Here is a 23135-nt window from a genome sequence, read left to right as displayed (position 1 = left end):
CCCCAAAAGCACTACCATAGGTTGAACCAGAAATCAGAATCACTGAATTTAATTTCCAAACCAGCTTGACAAATTTAAAAGCAAAAAATAAAAATTCTCTCCTTTCATTATTGGAGTAGAGAATTTAAGGGTTTTTTTTCAACATTTATTCCATAATGATGAATGATCGCTCCATTTTATTGGACAGGGAAAATGGAGCCAACAATTATAGCAGTAATAATATCAGAAATAGAGGTGAAGCTTTGAAGAGCACACCCAAATTAGAGAAGGATGGACCAGACATGGTAAATAAGAGACAGGGCTTCATGGAAGTCCTCTGCCATGGAGCAAAAGTGAGGTCATGTCTCACTTTTGAGGGGACATGCAGTGGCGCATGCACACCTGCAGTCCCACATCCTCAGGAGGCGGAAGCAGAAGGGTTGCAAGTCTCAGCTCAGCCTTGGCAACTCAGAGAGACCTTGTCTTAAAAAAAAAGTTATGGAGATGTAGATCAGAGGGAGAGAACCAGAGAGCCCCTGGGTTCAATTCTCCAGGTTGATGGAGTTATGAATACAAGGCAGACGGGCAGCAGCATGCAGCCCAAGAGTGCATTTGAGATTGTGATGTGAGGCATGGAACTGGGGTGAGGAGATGAGCATAGGTTGGTTGCAGTGGTGGTTAGTAGGAATCTAGTAGTAGATCCATGCTCCAACACATAGGGAGACAGATGAATCTAAATTAGAGCAAAAATCCAGACAGAGTTCTTGGATTTCTGGCATTAGGCATTAAGAAACTGAGGGGGAAATTGGAGGAGAAATAGGAAGACATGACCACATGCCAGATGTGGTGGACATAGTGCCCTGGACTTCATATATACCCAAATTCTGAGCAATGCCCAACTGAGAAATGTAAAGAAGACGGGCTTCTCCCAGGAGCTGGGGCTGTCTGGTATTTTACTGAACACTGTGCTGGAGGTAGAACCAGGATTGCTCTGAAAACTGTTCAAAAACAGCTACAAATGACCCCAGTGTACAGGGTACAGGTGACCCCATGGAAGGATGGAGAGAGGAGGGGAGCCAGTCAATACATTGCCTGAGGCTGTTTTTTAAGACCCCGGAGATCTTCTTTTTGATAAAGAAAAACTCATCCTATGGATGGCTTAGCATCCCCTAGACCTTTCAGTCTAATTTTTCTTCAGGCTATTTTATTTCACGAAGACTTAACTTGCAAGCATTTTTCATCCGGGAGCTCTGAACTGCAAACCCATGCCAACTGATGGTACCAAACAGGATGGCTTGACTTTAGGATTCCGAAAGATGTGAAGACGTCATAAACTGAGGCTTCAAAGAAAAATGTTGCCCCAGCCTCTCAGTCTTATCCCACCATTCTGACCTCTCATTGCTGAACCATGAAGACCTCGATGATTACTAGGAAGAGGGAGGGTGTATCCGTCCTGTTGCTTCATTTCTTCTAGGTCAGGAGCAATTATGATTAAGGTTCAGAGCCAGGTAGCTAAGCAGAGAGCCACAGGTCCTCCTGTTCATCCCTGACCCATCCCAAATGAACTGCTGCTGAGAGTTTTTGTTGAAGAGGAAACAAAATTGGGCTTCACTTATTGTGCAAATTCTTCATCTCTTCGTGATCTCTGCACACCAACAGAAGACACAGCAAGAGCACCATGCTCTTGATGATCCTTCAGGTATAAGGGAAGGGAAGGAGATTCTGCATAAGTCAAGCCCCTACTGAATACCCAGTATCCCGCTGCAATGGGACCTTACTTCATCATTATACAAACTGTGTAAGAAAACCCAAACAGGTCCCATTTTGCAAATGAATAAAATAAGGCTCAAAAAGAACAGTAAGTAGATTACAGAAAACAGCATCTATGGGATTTGGTGGAACTATAGTCATTCCAACTCATTCACTGTCCAAACTTGTGTTTCCTCATCTGCAAAAAGAGTATAATGTTTGCCACTTGGGTCATTTTAAGGAAAAAAATATGAAATTATGTATACAGATTTCCCTGCACAATTCTTGTCCTGTACATGAATCAGGACCTCCAAAACCCGTCACACTGTCAGGCAGAACTGGGATTTGATTTCTAGTCTCTTGATACCAGCATCAATTCCCTGTCAGCTTTATCAGGACAGATGCATTCCTTCCTCTGGTCCTTCAGGTCTTAGGACCACATTTTCCAATCAACAGCATTGCTATGTATGTGCACTGAAGGATTTGTGAAGCAGACACGTGCAAATTGCACGGATGCTGTGTTCCTCTTGCAAGGCAGCAGGTTCCCTGGGATGGGAGAAGGTTTCCTACCATAGGCATAGCAACTTGAACTGTGGGGCACCTGGCTCTGGCCTCTCAATGTGTGCCAGCAGGAAAGGAAATTGCAGAAAGAGAGAATGTAAAGTTGTGGTTCAAAACACAAACTGGATCTGGAGGTGCTGGTATCGCCTCCGCCACTAATGGGGGACTTGACACACGATGCTCGGCCTTTCTGCGCCTCCATTTCCTCATTTGTAAATGGAGGTAATGATAGGACCTACCACCCACGGTTGTTAGGAGGATCACATACATCAAGGACTTTGCTGCTATTAGATGTGTGTCGGCTTCTACCAATGCACCTGCATGACAGATGAGGTAGACATGAAGACATTCAGGTGTCCTGTGCAATTCAGACAGAATCCCCAGAGTGCAGTCAAAGCAAATAGTTCTCTCTCTCCTGTCATGGATTAAGCTCTGCATCTTTGGGTCACCAGGGCACTTTTGGAAAGGCTAAAGTCAGCCTCTGTTTCACTTCACATCCCTAAGTACTGACCCTATTTTCTTAATATCCTATATGCCAATACTTGCTTTCTGCCTGTGAGATCTAGGGAAAGAGGATTTGGCAATCTCCCTATTCTACAGAGGGCAAGCAGATGAGGCCTTTTTATTATAGCAGCACTTATACACACATACACACATGTGTGCACATGGATGCATACATGCCACTCTGGGATGCCTGACATCTCATATCAGGATGATGTGAGGGCTTCATCTCCATTTGACTCAAAGTGCATGCTCTCCCAGAACAGTTTTTCCAGGAGCAGGAGGGTTGTATTCTCCATGTTTTTCTTTTCATTTCTCTGATGATTGCCACGAGGAAGCTGCCTGAAAGTAGGAACAGAGTCATGTTAACACAGCTACAACTTGTGCAGGTGTCTTGTTGCCCAGCCTATCCTCTGCAGTGGACTGGGGTCCCTTGAGGTGGTCAGGCTTTGCCTTCCTCAACCTTGAAAAGTGAGCCCAGGTCTAGAGGAAGCACATTTCAACCCCAGCTCTCCTGATGCAGGAACTGAGCATGAGCTCCCTGAGGTGCATTAGGAAGCATCATGTCAGCTACATTCATTGAGTCCTATTTGCAGACACCGCTATCAGGATGGCTTATGGGAACTGCTCTCACCGAACTGTCAGTGTTGGAACTTCACAACCCTCCTAATAATATATGGTTTCTCTTTTGTTCTCAGCACTTTGGAAAAAAACACTTTTTTTTATTTGGAAATAATTATAGACTCACAAGAAGTTGCAAAATTAACAGAGAGGTCCCATATACTTATCACTCACCCAGCTTTTCTCAACATTTTACATAACACGCTACATTATCAAAAGCAGGAAATTGACATTGGCACAATACATTCGACTAACCCAATACAATTAACTAAATTATAGACTTGGCTCAGATGTCACCAGCTCTGAATGCACTCCTGTGTGTGCATGGAATTCTATGAGACTTATTCTATCTGTAGTTTTCATTCCCCTTTATTTTTTAAATTAAACTTTTTATTTTGGAATACTTTCAGACTCACATACAGCTATAGAAGTGATGCAGAGTTCCTGTGGACCAGTATCCCCTAATGGAAACATTCTGTATATCTAGAGTACAATATCACAACCAGGGTTTTGGCATCAATGCAGAATGGAACATTCCCATCATTGTAAAGATCCCTTATATTGCCCATTTCTTGCTGGTGGGACTGCAAATTGGTGCAACCACTATGGAAAGCAATATGGAGATTCCTCAGAAAATAGGGAATGGAACCACCATTTGACCCAGCTATTCCACTCCTTGGTTTATACCCAAAGGACTTAAAATCAGCATACTATAGTTATGCAGCCACATCGATGTTTATAGCAGCTCAATTCACAATAGCTAGACTATGGAACCAACCTAGGCATCCCTCAAAGATGAATAGATAAAGAAAATGTGGTATATATACTCAATGAAATATTACTCAGCTTAAAAGAAGAGTAAAATTACGGCATTTGCCAGTAAAATCATTGAAGGTGGAGAATATCATGCTAAGCAAAATAAGCCAATCCCACAAAACCAAAGGCTGAATGTTTTCTCTAATATGCAGATGCTCATTCACAATAAGGCGGGGGGCACTAGGGAAGAATAGTGTTATCTTAGATTAGGTAGAGGGAAGTGATGGGAGGGCTGGGGAGGGGATGTGGAGATAGGAAAGATAGTAGAATGAAACAGACATTATCATTGTATTTTATAAGTGACTGCATGACTAATATGATTCTGCATCTTGTACATTCAGAAAAATGAGAAATTATATCCCATCTATGTATGACATATCAAAGTGAATAAATGCATTCTATTTTCATGTATAACTAATTAAAACAAATTTAAAAATAAAAAATAGCTACATCCACTTCCCTTCTTTCCCCCAGCCCTTTGTAAGCCATTGGAACCACTAATATTTTCTGTTTTTTGTAACTTTGTCATTTCAAAAATGTCATCATTTGGTTTTAGTTTTTTTTTTCCTAAGCATAATTCTCTGGAAATCTGTATAGGTTGTTTGTCTGTCAATATGACATTTTTGTTTTTACTGCCAAATAGTATTACATGATATGGATGTACCACAGTTTTTTTTTTAACCATTCCCTCATTCAAGGACATCTGAGTTGTTTCTAGTTTTTGCTGTTATGAATAAAACTGCTTTAAACATTTGTATCCAGATTTTTTGGTGTGAACATGTCTTTGTTTCTCTGGCATAAATGCTCTGAAGTATAGTTGTTGGATTATGTTGTAGTTGCATGTCTAATTCTTTAAAGAAACCTCTCATTTTCCAGAGTGTAAATAGCTGAGCCAATTTACATTTCCACCAATAATATTTGTGTGATTCAGATTCTCCCATCTTTCCCAGTATTTGGTGGTCTTGTAATCATTTTGAACATAGTGATTTCTTCTTGTGCTTTTCGTTTACATTTTCCTAACAGCTAATGATGTTGAACATCTTCTCATGGGCTTATTTGCCATCGGCATATCCTCAGTGAAATGTCCTTTGTCCATTTTTCTAGTTGATTTTTTTTTGGTTTTTGCTGTGGAGTTTTGAGAGTGCTTTATATATGTCATATACGAATCCTTTATCTGATATATAATTTGAAAATATTTTATCTCACAATGTAGCTGCTGTATTCACTCTCTTAGTGAGTGAGCTCTTTCAAATGGCAAGAGTTTTAAATCATGAAGAAATTCATTTTATTATTTTTCCTTTATAGATCATGCTGTTAGTAACAAGTCCTGAGTAGTTTCTCCTATTTTTTTTTCCTAAAAGTTTTATCGTTCTACTTTTTACCATAAGTCTGGAATCTACTTTCAGTTAATTTTTGCTTAGGTGTGTGATATTTTAGCCTGTGAATTCCACTTGCCTCAGTACCCCTTGTTGAACGGTCTATCATTCCCCCATTGAATGGCTTCTGCTACTTTGTCAAAAATCGGTTGGGCATATTTGTGTGGGTTTGTTTGTTGGCTCTTTGTCCTGTTGCAACAATCGGTGGGTCTATCATTCCACCAGTATCATGTAGCCTTGATTAATGTAGCTATATAATAAGTCTTGAAATTGAGTAGACTGATTCTTACCACTTTATTCTGTTTCAAAACTCTTTTAGTGATTAGAGCTATTTTTCCTTTCTATATACAGTTTAGAATAGTCTTAACTATACCTACAAAAAAATCTTTCCAGGATTTTAATAGGAATTGAATTAAACCTCTGTATCAATTTGAAAAGAATTGCTATGTTGAGTCAGTCAATCTGTGAACACAGTATATCTCTCCATTCATTTGGATATTTGATTTCTTTCCTCAGAATATGTAGTTTTAAACCTACAAATCCTGTGCACATTTTGATTTTATTTTTAATGCCAGCACCCATGTGTTCTTTACTACTGTATAGGAACATAATTGACTTTTGTCTGTTGATCTTGTGTTTTACAATATTGCTGAACTCTTTTTTTATTAGTTCCATGAATTTTCTCAGGTCATTTGCAATTTTATAGGTTAATAATCATGCTATTTCAAATAGGGATAATTTTAGCTTTTGCTTTATGATCTACATTCCTTTTATTTCCTCTTCTTGCCTATTGCACTAGCTAGATCTTACAGCACTGTTCGAATAAAAATGGGGAAAGTAGATATCTTTGCTTTCAGATCTGAAGAGGAAAGTGTGCTATCTCTCATGATTAAATTTGTAAGCTGTAGGGTGTCATAGGGTGCTCTCCATCAAGTCTAGGAAGCTTCTCTCTATTTCTATTTTCCTGAGAATTTTTGATACCAAGAATGGGTTCTCAGGATATTTTAACAACCTAATTACCTAGTATCAAAGGTGAAAATCCTGTGAACATGTCTTCTCCTAAAAGTGCCCACACGTACGAAGAGTTTACAGAGACCATAGTTTTGTGACTGAATCAAGAGCGACTTCATGGACAAGGATTTAGAGTTCATTGTTCTACAGAGGTCTGGCTGGGCCCCGACACTGCAGTCTCAGAGGCACAGATAGCACTGTATTCTATACAAAAAGATCCTGGGGAATTGTGCAGTTCTGGCTGCCCCTTGTGGGAGATGCTCACTTTGGTCGCAGTAGTTGACCTTGCTTGGCTCACACCCGTGTATGCATAAGGCTTTTGCAGATTTTAGGTCTTGGGCAGTCCCCTGGCTTGCCTTTCACTTACTTATTTGATGTATAGTTACCAAGTCCCTCCTAGATGTGAGGTGCTGGTGTGCCAGGGGATGCGGTGCTACAGTGAATAACAGGCAGAGGCCTGCACTTTTCATAACTCCTTTGGAGGATGATGGTGGATCTACCCAGGACCGTTAAACGGAAAGGACCAGACTTGTTAGATTTTATTCTTGTGCTGCTTCTGCTCAGTCTCAGTGAGCAGGTGTGGTAGAGCTGGAAAGCAAGCCGTGGTCCCTCAGAATGGCAGGTGGCTGCCACTAGATGGAGTCCCCCTCTCTAGGCTCTTCTGGATTCTGTTCATCCTGATAACCAAGTCATTCACCACCTCACCTTCAGGTCATAGGCGAAAAGGAAAGCAAGCTCTTAGGAAATAAAGTATCACGTGATTCATGACGGTGAGCATCCAGGCATGCTAAGCTAAGATGAAACCAGGAGGCCATTCAGAATAACTGACAACAGTGTACAGTGGGGGCTGTGCCACACACCCTCCCACCCAGTGCCTGGAATCCAGGCCCCGTCACCCAGAGAGGCAGGAAGGGACTGGAAGAGGTCGAGTTGGGAACAGTCTTCCATGCAGCAAACTTTGATCATCCAAAGGGCATCCTTCAGGCCTCTAGCTCAGCAGCCAGCCATGTGCACTGCTTTAATTGGGCATTTTCAGACCATTAAGTAGATCGATCAATGACAATTAATGTTGATTTTAATTTTGCCCCTCCCCTGTCTTTATCTAGGCTTTAGAATTGCTGAAAAGGATATACATGAGCCGAAATACATGTGCATGGGACCCATTCTTCAGTTTGTGCACCCTTCCCCCCCCCTCCACACACACACACATGCACACTCAGGTAGTGGGACAGAGGCTATCAGAATAGTTAGCATGTGGGCTGGGGTTGTGGTTCAGCAGTTGAGCACTCTCCTAGCACGTGAAAGGCCCTGGGTGTGATCCTCAGCACCACATAAGAATAAATAAATAAAATAAAAGTCTTTAAAAAATAAAAAGAATAGGTAGCATGAGCCGGATGTGGTGGTGCATGCCTATAATTACAGTGGCTCTGGAAGCTGAGAAGGGAGGATCTCAAGTTCAAAGCCAGCCTCAGCAACGTCAAGGTGCTAAGCAACTCAGTGAGACCCTGTCTCTAAATAAAATACAAACCAGAAAAAAAGAATAGGTAGCATGAGACCCCAGCCTCTACCTGTCTGCCCCCTCATCTTTGGGGAACAGGCCAAAGGAAGAAGAGAAGTTGGAGTCTCTTTGGGTACCTATAAAGTTCTCTAGCTGACTCTTTGGGGAGCATTATTTTCTTTTTGAGAAGGACCCACCTAAACATACATGAGAAGAGCCCCTAAGACCCATCATCTGCCCTTTTTGAAGGAATGAAGAAAGTCTCCATTTATAGAGCACCTGTATGTTGACAAGCAGGGCACTGGGCCTTTAACAGATACTATGTCTTTTAATCCTCCTGGCATCTCTATACAGCAGGGATAATTTCTCCAATCTGCAGATTAGGAAACAGGCAGTGAGGTGCTATGGCCCCCCGGAAGGTGCTTCCCATGGCACTTTTCCATCTCTTCCCCACACACCAATGAACTCATGTCTCCATACTGACCCAAACAATGGTTTAGGACCTGGGGTTCTAGCCTCAGTGCCTTTCCTAAGCAGGTTTTCCACCCAGCAATGCCATCTTCTTTCTGCATGTGGGTTGTACTTACCTCATCTTCCAAGACTCAAAATGCATCCACAGGGAGCCTTCTCTCATTTCCCGTCTTCTCTCACCCACCCCTGCCCAGCGCTCTGTTAGCCCTCAGCTCTCCCAGCCTGGCTTGGGTTGGCTTTGTCTCCCTTCCTTTTGTCATTGCTGGGTCATTCTGTTTCCATCACTGGTTGCTGATGGTAAGCCCGGCAGGGGCACAGAACATTCGGCTCCTCCCTCCGCCCTGGCCTCCTACTGCAGCTGCTCTGCACCCTGAACCTGTTATTGCAAGGCCTGTGGCTTGCTCATGGCCCTGTGCCAACTTGTTGGAGAATCTGGATTTCAGTAGAACTGAGTCTATGAAAGCCCTGAATTGTTTCTATGTCTGTTTTTAATACCTGAAAGTCAAAGGAAACCAAAGTCTATCAAAGCTTGTCCTGTGGGAAACACAGAAGCTGAAGAACCCGCAATGTCCAAGGCCCTCTGCCCACTCCAAAGGCACCTCTGCTATGGCTCCCTGGCTATCCTCTGGTGCACCCAGCCGCTGCACTATCCAAGGGCAGAGGGAGCCCAGCACTCTTGTCCTTCTGCCCTTCAGTCCCTTCCCCCTTCTACCTGCACTGCCACACCAGCTTCTTGAGACCTGGCCAACAGGTGATGTGTTTCTTTCTTACCTTGCATAAAGTCATTTCTCAGTACAGTGGAATCTTTTCCTTATCCAAGGCTTTTGCCCATAATCTGTAATAGACACACCTCTTATCTTCTTCCTGTTCCTGATCTGTATCAGGTTTCAGAGAACTTTGTGCCTGTGGCTGAAAAAATTTCTCACACTGCTACAGATCGTTGTTCTTAGTCTGAAGAACTGAGTTGGAAGATAGTGTTCTTTTAAATGTAGGTTCAAATCCCTGCTGATGAGCTGGGGATCTGAAGACTAAGTCCTCAGTTGCTCAATGACAGCAATTAATTAATGCAATTGGGGTGATAACATAGAGCATAGACTTTGGCATCAGCCAAATGGGGATTTGAATCTTAGCTGTACCAGGCATTAACTATTCACTACTAATGACTACTCCACAAGCTTTACGCTTCCTGCCTATACAGTGGGGCTAATAATACCAACCTCATAGATTTGATTGAGAATTATAATCACATGATAAGAAGGGCTGGCATGATATAGATGTACCATGAAATGAGCCAATTAATTGATCAAGGCTGCCTTACGTCTGAAGGACTGAGCTGCATTTTGACAGCCAGAGATCAAAACAAGGCAGTCCAGTGCCCAACAAAGAATGGACACAGATGAGATGAGAGGACCAGCAAAATGCACTTGGGGATTGACTTTTTCAGAACTCACCAGGGACTGACCTTTTCACCTGTAAAGGGCAGAGGTCAAATATCTCATAAAGATCATCATTAGACATCAAAATGTTGCAGTTCATAGCTCAGTGTCCCTACTCACAAGAAGCAAGGAGATCAGGACTCCAGCAAAGCTGGTCAGAAAAACTGGAAAGTAAGATTTCTCTACTTCACAAGCTTGTCTGGCACCAACACGGGCCACTGCACAAGGGGTGACCTAGGGCCATTTTGCTTTAATGCTGCTTTCTGAGATAGCCAAAAAGGCTTGGACCAAGGACTGGGACCTGTTCTAGAATGTTTTAGGCACAGGAGGAATGAGGAGAGGAGTACCCTTTGTTGCCTCCAGCAATCCCTCATCTCCTCTGCCTGCCTGGTAGAGTAGAAGGAGCACTGAATCAGGAGCTCAGGGACTGAGTTTCAGACTTGCCATCGAAGTGTGGCATTGTATCCCTTCACCTCTCTTTGCTTCTATGATGCCTTACTTTGTCAGGTAAGAATATTTATTCTGCCTCTATTACTGAATGTTTAGGAGTCAATGAGGGTGAGTGATTTTGGCAAAATAAGAGACCTGTAACACCCAAAACAGATGATATTTGCTGCTACCCTGAAAACCAAAGCAAAAATCATCATCATCATCATCACCATCATCATCATCATCATCAAATAATAATTGCAACAATTATTATTATTATTGTTGAATTGTTTTTACCATCCATTCATCCATCCATTCCTGTTTTTTCCTCTCCCTCTCTCTTTCTCTCTCTCCCCTACCTATGATTGCTACGGTCCTTTCTTCCTACCTATCTTCTTACCTACCTTCCTATACACTGCCTAAAACATTTCCCATATTCGATCATGCCAATGAGCACACAATCACCTAGTATTCACCAGAAAAACCATGCCTGTTAATTTGCAAATGTTGATGGTAACAGGTGACAGGTGGGAAGTAACCTGTTTATTAAAATTGAATGCATCTCTGAACCCTCAACTTACTTAATGCTTTTGAAATGAAGCTTAGGATTTCCTCGGCATGTAATTTTAAACATGCCTCACCTATTTTGAACCTAATACAGTGTGTTAAAGTATTCCTCATAATTGAATGCATTTCCTAGGGTTAATTTATGTATTCAAAAACGGTTCTGCATCTGTGAGCAATTCGTTCAGTTGTTCAAAAGGCTTAAAAGTTTCAAGAAGTGTATAATGGCTGAATCATGGGAAATAACCTCGAGAAACTATAGAAGAAATGCTAATGAACCATCAGAGAGGAGATCAAATAGATGTTAAAACCAAAATGAACACCCAGGCCAATCAGGATTGACAGAGCACATGGATAAAACAGGAGGGTGATTGGAAATGAAAGGGAGTGGGATGATGGAGAGGTGACCAAGTAGCAGTACGAGGACCAAATAGTCAATAGGCCCTAAGAACTAACAAGGGGGGAGGTCCTACAGGAAAGATGCGTTGCCACAGTAAGCAAACAAAGCAATTCATTGGATACACGTTAATATGTCAAATGCAAGTCTACCAGGGTTGTGTTGGAAAGGCTACAGTCTGGAACCTACACTCGGATGGACATACACCAAAAGCAAGAGAACCTGCCCCAAAAGGGCAACTTGGTCATAGTTCTCCCACCACTGGGGACCCACATGTGTCTTCAGAAGATTCACTAAGTGTCACATTGCTAGGAGCCACAGCAAAAGTATTATGATACATGGTACCTTTGGTTTAGGTGACTGCCAGCTAGCCATTGAGATGATATGATTATGTTAAGCTTTACATTCATATGAAAATTGGACTCCTGCTGTTCACCTCGGCCTGTTACTGGACTCAAGTTACTCATGTCACTCATGTAATGGGAGAGTTCCCATTGGTTGGGGAAGGATAGTAGGAGGGAACTTCCAGGGGAGGTCCAGGCGCCCGGTTCAGGTAACACACGTGGGTCCACCAGCATGCTAGCAGGGCACACGGGACACTGGCGGCTTTTTTAAATAAAGCTTTGTTTCCCACTTGAGCGGTTCGTGTTTCTGTGCCCAGCCGGGTTGCGGCATCACATTACATAAGAATAAGAGTGTTCATTGTGGTGCCAAGAAAATACAATTAAATGAATAAAGTAAGTTTCAGTTATGACAATAATTGTGAAGCTCTTTGGGCTAGCTTCAATGGTTTGGAGATGAGGTGCCCCCTGAAAGACTCAGGTGTGAGACGATGCAGGAATGTTCAGAGGTAGGATGATTCAGTTAGGAGAATGGTAACTTGATGTGTTTGATCTGTTTGATGGATTAATAATTTGAAAGGACAACTGGGTGGTAAATGTAGGCAGGTAAGGTGTAGCTGGAGGAGGTAGGTTACTGGGGTGGGGCCTGGACTCCATCTCTCCCTGGCCTCTCCCTCTCTCTCCTTGCTTGCCAGGTGCCATGAGCTGAGCGGATTTCCTCCGCCATGCCCTTTCACCATGATATTCTGCCTCTCCTTGGGCCCAGAGCAATGAAGTTTGCTGACCATGGACTGAACCTTTGAAACTAGGAGCCCAAAGTAAACTTTTCCTCCTCTAAGTTGTTCTTGTCGGGTATATTTTGTCACAGTGACAGACCGCTGACTAACACACCAGTTATTGTTACATTGGATGCAAGCTGTTTTAGTTACTTTCAATAATAACACCTCCGTTTTCTTGAACTTCATCAACATCACCAATTACATGATTATTATCCTTCATTGAGCACCTCTACATGCAGGCCCTGGATCAACGCTTCATACTCTTCAATTCTTGTGCTTACTACAGCTCTGAATGGGAAGAGCTCTGTTCAGTGTCTCACAGGTGAGCACACTGAGAGACTACTAATGGAATAACTTAGCCATGTTTCTATAGTTGGTAAATAAGGGACGTATAGAAACTTGGGTTTTTCTGACTTGCAGACACATGTTATCTTTCCTCTTCACTCTCCTAATTATAACCATCTCCACCTCCTGATCCAACAACTCAATCCTTGTAAATCTCAGGTCTGACCTTTTCCTGAAAACTCTTCAATCACGGATTCACTGACACCTTCAGTGTGTCAAAGACAGCAAAAGGAGACCTGTTAGAGGGTGGTGAGACTAAGTGGGAAATGGTGAACAGCAGTACAAGAAAAAAAAGAAAAGAAATAAAAATAGCTCATAAAAAATGACCATAGCTCATCATGCAGATTTTTAAGTAAAAACTACTTAGTACCGTATCTGCCCTACCCCCACTGAATCAAAAGCATCAATTGGAAGACACAAAATGTATAGACCACTCAGAAAGAAAAAAAGGCTTCCAATTAGTGGCAATATGTCATATTTTGTTAAGACATGGCCAAATTCAGGAGATGTTAAAATGCAAAAAAAAAAAAAAAGAAGTCTTAGAGTAGGGGTAATGTTGTATGCACACACACCTGGGTGACTCTAAGAAGTGCATTTCTTACCATGGGTCATGGTCAATAGAGTTTTAAAACCTCTAGCTTTTTGTGATGGGAAAGGTGACTGGGCATCCACGAAAGTGGTTGGAGCTGCCAAGAGCACCCAACCTGGACATCCAATTAGTGTGCTTAGCCACGGACAGCCCTGGCTGAGCTCCGGCAGTGAGTTGCCCTGTGACCTGGCCCTCGGGCAGCCATGCTTCAGTGAGGCTCACAGCTCTCCCCCTGTGCCAGGGCCAAGCATTAATGAAGGTGCTTGGCATTTCAAGGATGGTGACCCGGGAGGTGTTCCTTTCTCAGGTTCACTTTACATGGAAGCAAGGTCCTGGCCAGACAGCATCACATAAATTAATTGAGGTGTTGGGGGATGATCAAATGGGAATTCATAATCCCCAGGGGAGACTCATGAGGCTCAGAGCCAGAGACTGTATAAAGTGATTGAAAGGCTGGCCCAGGGCATTGCAAAGTGAATCCTGGCTTCGGACAGGCAGGTTTCTTTATAGAAAGTGAGGGGATAACGATTTTAGAGTTTGGAGTTCCAATTTGACTTTGGTCTATATCATTGGTTGATTGACTCATTCAGAAACTATTTATGGAGCACCATGGAGGCCAGGCATTATGCTAAGGCTGCTGGAGATCAGATTGGGTGTCATAGTGCATCTGACTTTAGAAATGATTTTGGGTGGATGTCCACTTTGTTTCCCCACCTCTGTCTTCCCCAGAGCTGCATGACCTGGTCATCAGGGCCCCTTGCTGCAAGCTGAGACCAGTACCAGCTCCTAAGCCACTCCCAATGGAGGCTGAGGGTGTAGATTCATGTCCTCTGCCTCTCCTTGGTGAAGCCCAGCATCAAGTAAGTCCTAAGTTTTCCTATGTGGAAACCCAGTGGACAGCCCTCACTATTAGGGTTCTTCTAACTCCTCTGATGGCCCCAAGTTACAGAACTGTCTACTTTCTGCTTGAAATCATTTATGAGATATCAATCTGACCATCACAGTCTGGTTGCCTTACTCAAAATCTCAGTGAACTTTATAAACATAGCTAAATTTATTGTCCTGTGCAAAAATATATATGATCTTGTTAGGTCTCATTTCCTTCTTTCCACAGTCCTGTGTGATAGATCCTGTTAATATGCCCATCTTACAAATGAAGAGACTGAGCTTATTTTATCTCTTATCAGCTGCTTTTGTGTGGACCAAGTTGACTGGTGCTAATGGCATTGCTGCCTGACTTTGAATTGCCCAGCCACCAGGAATCCCTCACTGTCTAGCTCCACAGGTACAACCAGGAAGGAGTGAAGTTTTAGCACCTTCAAGGAGGTGCCTGTGTTTTTCTATACCTTAGAGGGATACCATTAAATTGGAAAATGAAGAGCTTCCAGGATGACAAAATGAGGCACACTCTGCCTGCACTACTGTGTGTCCTTGTGAGCTCTGAGTAGGAGGAGCAGTGGATGAGGAGTCTGGACTGCTGGGGAAAGTCCTGGGTCAGCCCCAGCCTGCTGTGTAGCCCCAAGTGAGTCTGTGAGCTTCCCTGGTCCAGTTCCCTTATATGCTAAATCTCCAAGGCCCCTCCAGCATTTATATGCATGAGACCATGGTGGCAGAGAACATCACTGCTCAAAGCTGTGTGTCATTGGAATGAGAACAGAGCTTGTGTTATATGCTGAGCATGATACAGGGGACAGTGTGCTGATGTTCTATAGAATAGCAGAAATGGTTACGGTAGCTTTCACTAGGGTGTACTCTTCTGGGGCACACCCTAGTGACCCACCTCCTCTAGCTCTGACCCACCTGCCTACAGTTACCGCCCCATCCATTCATACTTGGATGGACTGATTAGGGTTCAACTCTCACAATATGATCATTTCACCTCTTAATAATTCTGTGGAAACACAAGAACTTTGAGGGACACTGCAAATCCAAGCTGTGACATGGCTGCTTTTATTTCACAAGATTCAATCTGCTCAGTTTTCCTCTCTGAGCCTTGTCCATAGTCTGGTGCTGGACAGAGGGACAGATCTGTACATGCTGGGCTGAAAAAACAGGGCTAAAAGCAGGAGATCCTGTGAAGGACCTAGGAAGCCACTCTTTTGGCCCAAGAGAAGAGCTGCCTTCATGGATCATCCTTCCCCTAGCGGGTGTCTGCAGCCTGACCCTACCAGGCATAATTTCAGCATCGAAGCAAGTTACTTCAGAGCTTCAAGAAGACCTCCTGTCACATGGGGGCTGTGCTGCTTGCCATTTCTTTATCTAGGGACAGGGTTTTTCTTTTTCTGAAGTAGGAACTCAAGTACACGTGTAATGTATAGCAAACCCAGAATGACAGGTACTGTGAGGGCTTTGCCTACATGAACCTGTGTACTCTGAGCAGCTGGAACCTCTCAGCGGGGGAGAACAACAGGGTTTTGGCTCAGCCCTGCCTGTGAGGGGCTCTGGAGAGAGCCAAGGCGCCCCTCAAGACTGACTGGCTACACACTCTGGAATGAGGACTACGTGTGCTTTCCTGCCCAGTTAACACTGACACACCTTCCTACTGCAAACTCTGAAGGCTACTACTCAGTGGGATCCCGAGAGGCTCTTGTAGTTTCTCACCACTAAGAATTTGATAAGTGCTCTTAAAAGGACAGTCACTGAAAGAGTCTCTGTGCTAGTTTGATTTGAGTTCCTCTTCTGGGCTCTGCTGATCCTTATGTGTCACCTAGGCCATCTGCAGTCTCAGATGTTCACTCAGTGTCAGATTGCGTCGTTCTCCACAGAGCCCCTCACAGGCAGTGCAGGGGTGAAACCCTGCTGCCCTTTCCTGCCTGCCACAGTCAGTTTCCAGATGCTGAGAGCAGGTAGCTCCCTGTGTGGGATCCGTTGTCTAATTCAGGTAGGTAGATCACGGGTGCTTTTTTTTTTTTTGCTTTTATTCACAAAGAAACACAGACTGGCAATCTAAGAATAATTAAATGTGTTCTGTTTTTAATTTGTGTTTTAACAAAATGCAAAAGGTGAGTGTACGTTCTTACTTCAAACAAAATCTCTTTTAAATCCTCTCATCCCTTGTTACTCTCCTAAATAATCTATTCCAAGCCATCATGTACCCCAAATCTCTCTGTCCCCATAGCAGCTCATCCCCACCCCACCTTCATCTCCTCACTTCTGTTTCTCTTCTCCCTTACATATTTATTATGTAGATCAAACATCTCAGTTAATTTTTTAAAAACATTCTTTCACCTGATTATTCTCCATGTGACACAGGCCAGAATCTGACTTAGCCAGCTTTAAAAAAAAAAAAATCCTCCCCCACCCCAGGTTCTTGGGGTGATGGCCGAGGAATACTCATACATTGGTAATCTTTTCTCCTGTTACAGTCCTTATATTGGGACTCCTGTTAGGATTTTCAGACTGTTCTTCAGGTCTGCTAATGTAATTGCTTAAAGGGCACTTTAAGTATAATCATTATCCATTGATTTTTTTTTCCCGGAGGATTTTATTTCCTCCAGGAAGCTCAGCCAAATTCTGGCTGCTGGGCACCATTTGTTAAACCAGGGAGAGCTTTGTTCTGTTTGGGTATTCTCTGTCCTGAGCTTTCTGTCCACCATCGGTGGGGCAAAAGGGAGATTTTCTGCCACTTCCTTTTATTGAGAGAAGTCACTTCCTGATTATTGGAGCTGAAATGAGGTCTCCTTTAGGAAGAAACACGGATGCCACAGCACTTTCTGTGTCACACTGTTAGCAGCCCCCATTTCCCCTCACCCAAGAAGGTAGTTGTTCAAGGATGTTCCTCTTTGATAATTTCAGTCAACAGTAAATAGACTCCTCAGGGACCTCAGACAGGGAAACTTTTGATAGAAAGTCACCCAGAAGGGTATAGGATAAACATCAGAGTCTTTTCTTAGAGTAAATTTTGAAAGAGGTAAGAGAGTAAAAGGTTCAGAGAGAGTAATAGGACTACAGAATTCTAGAAAAAGGCCCAGAAAGGGAGGCTGTGGCTAGAAGATAAACTGCCTGACCTCACAATTTTACCCAGTGCAGACCCAGGAGAGATGAAGTCAGAGCTCCGTCTGGTCCTGTTCCTCTACAGTGATTTTTTCACACAATAGGCCCCTTGCCAGTTTACCAAGCACTTCCACAGGCATTACCTCATTTGTGTCTCTTGAGCAGACTACATCTTCTGAAAGCACCCTGCCTCTGCCTGTCACCAGCTTGGCCCTCATCCTTTCCTTGGGACACTCCTCAACACCTGCAGTCTGGAGTATGTGTCCCCCGGTGTCTTCTCCTCTTATTACTCACTGGACTTTGGTAATGACCTCTTTTCATTCTTTTTGGATAAAGAGGAAGGAAATGGGAGAAAAGGAAGAAATCTCTAAAAGGTACCTTACCAAGCCTGTGACCCCAGTCCAATTGGAGAGCCTAGGAACTAATCCTCAGGGTGTGAAACTGCTGACCTGGGAGAACATCTGTTTTAGTCAACCTTTTCAGAGATGTGACCAAAAGACCTGACAAAAACAATTTTAGAGGAGAAAAAGTTTATTGAGGACTCATGGTTTCAGAAATCTCAGTCGATAGATGGTCTGTACCATTGCTCTGGGCCCAAGTTGAGACAGAACATCGCGGTAGAAGTGTGTGGCAGAGAAAAATAGGTCATAATGTGGACTCCAAGGAGAGAGAGAGAGAGAGAGAGAGAGAGAGAGAGAGAGAGAGAGAGAGAGAGCGAGCGCACTCCTTACCACAGACAAACTATACACCCCAAGGACACTCCCCCAACACCCCAGCTCCCCTAGCCACACCTACTTGCCTATCATTATCACCCAGTTAATCCCTAGCAGTGGGTTAATTCACCGATTGGGTTAAGATTCTCATAACCAAATCCTCTCATCTCTCAATCTTCTTGCATTTTCTCACACACAAGTTTTCTGGGGACACCTCACATCTAAACCATAACATACTCACTCATGCCCCATCTATCCTTGGTTGAGGGCAGGTCCTGGGCTATTCATCCTCTGGTAATTTTGGCTTGTTTTATGCAACCATGTTCTTGTACAGCTAGGAAGTAGGGAGAATATTCCCCAGGCAGAATCACAGGCATTCTCAGCCAGTAGCCTTCTGAGTTTGGGACATTGGACGATCCACCACACCCATCTCTCTATTCCACCATGATTCCTAGAGTGTAGGTCCTAGACCCATCCCAACATCAAACCTGGGACATAGGAGTCTCCAAAAATGCCAAATGATTGTGAACGGGGGCATGCAAACCAGGGCTGCCTGCACTTATGCAAACAGCACAGTTGTAGGCTCTTGCATGTAACACCCTTGGCAGAGAACACTCATCAATCAAAGTGTTCTCAGTGATGTTAACAAAGGTGTGGCTACTTATTTATTTATTTTATACTGACAGATAAAATTGTATGTATTTATTGTGGACAACATGAGGTTTTTGCAGTGACTCTTAAGTGTGACTCTTAGTTGGCACCAGAGTGAAGATTGGAAAGATCCTTAACCAGCCCAAATTTTGATTGGAACTTGGGGGAAAAGTACATGAAAAATATCTCCCTATCCATCCCATCAAAAGCATATTTAGTGGGCTGGGGATATGGCTCAAGCAGTAGCGCGCTCGCCTGGCATGTGTGCGGCCCAGATTTGATCCTCAGCACCACATACAAACAAAGATGTTGAGTCCGCCAAAAACTAAAAATAAATATTAAAATTCTCTCTCTCTCTCTCTCTCTCTCTCTCTCTCTCTCTCTCTCTCTCAAAAAAAGCATATTTAGTATAAATGAGTCCCTTTCTGATGCTAAGCATCTCCTTCCCATCCCTCCTTCTTCTTTCTCCAAACTCACCCTTTGTATGTGGAAGTGAGGCCACCCAGGGAGCCCTGGAGGTGGCCAGAATGGGCCATAGGGAGCCAAATCAATGAAAGTGAAGGAACTGGGAGCAGGAAATGGGAGATAGAAATCCGGGGGGGGTGCTGTGTTTCATATTGAGAGACATTTCAGTTGCCAGCTTATTGTTTGGGAGGGGCAGGGGACAGGAAGGAGGGACAGGAGAATAAGAAAAACAAACAAGACAAAGTCTGGTCCTTGCTGCCCCAGACAGCTATTAATCTGTGGTCCAGCTTTTACTTCTGCCTCTGCATCATTTAGCCTCTGGCACTAATGAAAAGAAGGAAGCTTACAAAAAAAATCTTGTGTAGAGATGAAAACTGAAGAGCAGAAAAGGGAAAGGGCTAGCAAGAGGGCAAGATGAAACCTTCAAGTAACGAAGGTTCTGTGATGGGCCTGCTGGAGGGGCTGGGGGTTCTCTCAAACTGGAGAGAGTGGGGACAGGTGCCGATTGCATGTGTCCGTGTGTCTGGGTTGGGGCCCTGTGTCTCTAGCTTTGTGCCATGGGGTGGGAGCAGTTCTGGGCTGCTTGCCTTGGTCACTTGGTGTGTTGGTAGGCCCATGTGTGACTGTCCAGGCATAGAGCTGGAGACCGCTTTGTTCCTTAGAAAGGAACAGAGTCACCAGGTGAACCATCTCCCATTATTATTTTCTCAGCTTCAGAAAGCAGCCCAGAAATATGTTTTCCCCCAAATCTGGACTCTGAAAAAGAAATTAGGGGCCACCTTATGGAGATGGGAGAAGGAGAATCAAGCATCTTCCCAAACTTCCAGGCTGGATGCTGCCCCCCAAAACAGCCAGGGCGGGTTCTGTGACCTCTCCCCAGGACTTCACTTTAGGGGTGAGCTAAAATTGCAGTTTGGGGCCAGATGGCCTGACACCTAGCAGGATAATGATAGGGTCCTAGAGGCTTCTTCTTTCCCTACCAGGTATTTCATGCTGTTTGGGGCTGGGGGCGGGGGACAACAGCAATACAGATAAGATTATTTTGTTTCATTTAAATGATCACTTCTTTTTTTTTAATTTAAAAAAAAATTATTATACTTCTTCGAGGAGCCACAACAAACATATAATACAGAGTTTGACTCCTTTATGATAAAGCCAAAGCATTCGACAAAAGAATTTGCCTTTTTAAATTTGTCCTAATTAGTTATACATGACCATAAAATGCACTTTTATACATCATACATATATGGATGATAATCTCTCATTCTTCTGGTTGCACATGATAGAAACCTTGTAAACATTATAGCATTTTAGAAATGCACAACTTAAAGCATGAAATTCTCCCCAGCCCTTATTAACATTTTGACATTATTTCTTGTGATTTTTTTTTTTTGCACTTTGGATGGACATCAGTCTGCATCTATGCACATAATGTATCAGCATAATGCATATATGTATATACATATAAATCATTGTTAGTTTCTACAAAAATGAAAAAAATGCAACATTGTACTTCAACTTGCTTGCTTCTCTAAGCAACACTTCATGGGCATCCGTCCATGTCAGTTCCCACAAAATTGCATCCATCACTGAAATGGCTGCACACTATGACTTTGGTATGAGTGGGCTCCAATCTGGCATCCAGTCCCCTGATGAAAAACATTTCCATGGTTTCCTAAGTTTTACAGTTTCAGGGAGCATTTTTGCGTGTGCCTCTGCATACCTGGAGTGCCTCTTTCAGTAGGATTGTGGTGATGGGGTACTCCACACATAGGGTCCTTCTAGGGAAGCAGAGAAGGCAAACCACGTGCTTCCAGCCGTTATAGGTTCTAAGCTTTCCCATTAATATGCAGAGCAATTTCTTGTTCTCTGTCTTTGGTGCCTTCTCCACACAGAGAGAGGCTAAAAATAAATTCACCTGTCTCCTCGTCACTCTGTTTATTTAACTGTCTTTCTTAAGGATCCTCAGCATATCCACTAGGGTTTAAAAATACTCCAACAATTCACCTGCAGAACAGAAGATTAGATAGTGCTTCCCACTTTAGGATTTCACCAGCACTGCTCTGACATGCTAACACCCCCACACTGGCATAGACTGTACTTCTGCAGGTATAGACCGGCCAATACAAGAGCAGAATGACCTGGTTGGCGTCTCAGCTGCTCTGCTTCCCACCTGGGAGGTGTCAGTCAAGGAATTTGTCTAAGCTAAACTCCTGTTTCTGGAAATATGGATATAATACCTAGAGTATTGAAGGAAGCAATGCATTTATAGCAATTAGCACAGCATCAGATGTAACAAGCGCTCACTGAATCTTAGCTACATTATTATTACTACCATTATGGACCTAAAATAACAAAGATTGTGTCTAGTTCAACCTCATTGCATATGGGTCTTCCTCATCGCCATGAAGGGCATCACCCAATACTTGTATGATTTAGAAACAGTGAGATGCAGATGGAGTCCTAGACTTGGGTAACCAATATTCTTTTCTTGGTTTGACATATTTGCTTCTTTCCCTCTGTGCAGTATGCTTGTAAAGTTTCTAGTATTACAGAAGAGTGTGACTTGGAGTGCGTGAAGGTCCACATAATTCTCTGTCCAACAAAATCACGATTTGCCAACCAACGTTTCTCTATTTCCTTGTTTGCCAGTTTATTGACTGTCTTCGTCTTCCACTAAACCAAAGCTCCAAAAGCACAAGGATTATAAAAATGTTCCTCCCTGTGTTAGACAGTTTTTATTGTTTGTTTGTTTTCCACTGTAGCAAAATAATCAATTTGAAAACAAGAAAGTCTTCTGTTGGCTTACAGTAGGAGAGAGCCCACTTCATAGCTTTGGGGTATCTGGTGAGGCAGAACGTGATGGGGCAGAAGATGAGGTGTCATGGCAGCCAGGAGACACAGGGAAGAAGAGGAGGAAGAGACTGGAATCCTACAATTCCCTTCAAGGACACACTTCCCGAGGGCCCAGCTTCCACCCAGAAGGCCTCCTCTTCTAAAGGTTCTGCCACCCCTCAGTAGTATCAGGGGCTGGAGAGCAAGCCCCCTACACAGGGGCCTTTGGGAGACATTCAAGACCCAAACTCTAATGCTTTCTCTTTTTCTCTCTGAATATTTAGCACCAGGCATCCTTGTCTGGCATATTACAGGAAAGCAGTAAATGCGCTCTTGGATGAGTATGTTAATAGTTATTATTAATAACCTAGGTGAGGCTCTGGCAAACTCTGAAAGAGTGCCAGACGTAGCCATATCTGTTGCAGCTAGACAGGGCAGAACAGAGTCGGGGGAATTCAATCAGGACCTAGTTAGACCCAAAGGGAAGGTGTATATCTAGCAGAGGACTAGTTACCCTCAAGTCTGGAGCCCAGATAATAGAAGCCAGTCTTGCAACCCTGTCAGCATATAGCAGTGTACTTAGGGAAGTAGATGTTGTGTCAGGCATGTGGGACCTAGAAATGGAAAATCTAGGACCCCCAATCCTAAGTGGGTGGGTCATTTGGCTCATGGGGACTCATTGCAGAGTTCTGAGGCATGAGCTACGGTTCAACACAGCCACTAGGTTTGGAGAATACCTGGAAGGTGTCCCCAGTGATCCAGGTACAGGAGTAGGATCCTGAGACATAGTCCATGTGACATTCCCATGACTTCCTACAGACTTCACCTTGGCCAGTCCTTGGAGAATGGGAGGCATTATTAAGGTCAAATCATGTTGCCTTGTCTTAGGTTTCTGTTTCTACGGGAGGAGGCCTTGTGCTGGTGCCCACGTAGAAGAAGAAAACCTGGGCAGTGCTTCTGTGTCTCCCTAAACTAAGCTGGAATCCATGGCTCTGCTCATTCATTCCCTGTGGCC

Source organism: Urocitellus parryii, chromosome 7 (genome assembly GCF_045843805.1).
Source record: "Urocitellus parryii isolate mUroPar1 chromosome 7, mUroPar1.hap1, whole genome shotgun sequence".
Lineage (NCBI taxonomy): Eukaryota > Metazoa > Chordata > Mammalia > Rodentia > Sciuridae > Urocitellus > Urocitellus parryii.
The sequence above is the reverse complement of the archived record's forward strand: the minus strand, read 5'-3'. Positions refer to the sequence as shown.